This window comes from Acyrthosiphon pisum, chromosome X (genome assembly GCF_005508785.2).
Source record: "Acyrthosiphon pisum isolate AL4f chromosome X, pea_aphid_22Mar2018_4r6ur, whole genome shotgun sequence".
Lineage (NCBI taxonomy): Eukaryota > Metazoa > Arthropoda > Insecta > Hemiptera > Aphididae > Acyrthosiphon > Acyrthosiphon pisum.
The window spans coordinates 1,436,249-1,438,290 of NC_042493.1; positions in this window are offsets into that span (position 1 = coordinate 1,436,249).

A 2,042-nucleotide genomic window follows, 5' to 3' on the forward strand; every position below is an offset into this window, starting at 1 on the left:
CGTTTGTTTATTTTATAGTTAATAATTATGAATGTACCTTATCAATTATCATGAATGTATTGATTATTGGTAATTATTAATTACTATGCTCTTAATTTCTATGAGTGAGTGAAGTGGTGACAGTATACACTTAAATACCTTTTGATATTAATATCTTATACATTTTTTATGATTAGAGTGAAAGTTTCAATATTGTCATGTATTTAAGAGTAAACATTTTAGATAATTTCTCATGTACAATAATTGCAAAATGCGATAAATCGGGGAATGTTTAAGCAAAAATATTTTTACTCAAATATATCTTAGCTCAATTAGTATAATAACTGACATTTTCAACCGCTATATTTGTTTCATTATTTTATACAAAAACATACATACAAACATTGTACATATTATTCAAAAAATGTGTATAATATTATTCTATAGCATATAGCTAAATTATGTAAAATTAAAAATTCTAAAATAATTTATTTACCTATTTATTTTCATAGTTGATATCCCAAATTACAATATATTTAATTATTAATGTTACTCGAGAGAAATAATATTAATAATAAATTAGAAAATAAGGGTCAAGGGATTTAATATTTAACCATTTTAATTAAATTCTTTCATATTAATAGGTATACCTAGCAATTCATTAGGCACGTCCTATTAAGTACCTTATAGCAACTATAAAATATTATAAATTATAATACATATTATCTAACAACACGGTTGAATAAATAATTATTTTAATTGAAGTATCTTTATAGAAAAATATAATATTTGTAATCAATACTAATAAGAAATTTACATCCATAGAATTTCCATGAATCATGTTAAGTGCATTTACTGACTTTTCAACAATTTATTTTACTAAAAAATAAAACATTTAAAGTTTGAAATTAATTTTCTTTCTCGTTTGAACAGAATTTATTTAAAAATGTTAATTCATTTTTGTCTTTAAAATCTTATGTGTTTATCATTCCTACATAGGTACATATTTTGTATCCCATTACCTCAAATAATATCGACAGGTCCAGATAGAACCAGTGAGTTACTGTGTTTAATTCAGTAGGCTGGACTATATTTTGGTAGATTGTATTAAACTTAATTGTAATAAACCCATTTTAATGGGTTTTAAGCTAGTGAAAGTCCTAAAACTTGGTTGGGCTGGTACTAATCCTATTCTGTAATATCATTGTGTAGTTATTCTAGAGAACAAACTAAAAAATGTTAAAAATAGCTATATCGTCTAGAAAATCATTGCAACTTTGATTAATAATTTAAAACATTTTTTTAATATATATATATATATTTAAAGCTATAGCCTATAATAAGGTACCTACCTAAATCAGGACCAACGACAATTTTGTGCCGTTAATGTCATGAGGGGCCGCTGTCTGAAAATTTGTTGAGAGTGAAAAGTTGAAGAAATGGATACTATAAAAAAAAACTGTATGGAATAAAAATGTACCCAAGGGCCACCAGTTTGTAGTGGGCTGATGAAGTACGGAAAACTCGGTCGGCCGAATTTGTCCAACCTGGCTAAATATTGAATCTCTATAAAATCAGACATCCTCAACTAGTAAAAATTGCTAACAATAGTGGTAGCCTGCCAATGTTATTGTTTATGAAATTGACTTTTAAATGTTTAATTAAAAGTACCTCATGCATTTTTAATGTTATATTATTTGTAACATAGGTAACATTTTATGAACACATCTACAATTGAAAATAAATGTTGGAGCTCAGGATGCAGATGAACAATTTTTTGGTACTTTTATAATTTTTTTGGCATTTGTTAGCATCTTCATCAAAAACAAAATTTATGAGTATTTAAATTTTGAATACCAACAAAGTGATATGATTATTATTTAGTAGCAGTGCTTGAATTTTATATTACTAAAAAATTTGATAAATGTTCTATTTTATAGTACCTAAAATATCATAAAAAAAGCGCTATAATATGCCATAAAAAGATAAAAAAACAAAGCAAAAAATAAATTTTTAACAATTTAAAAAAAACATATTTATTAAATAGGTATAAGTTATATAAA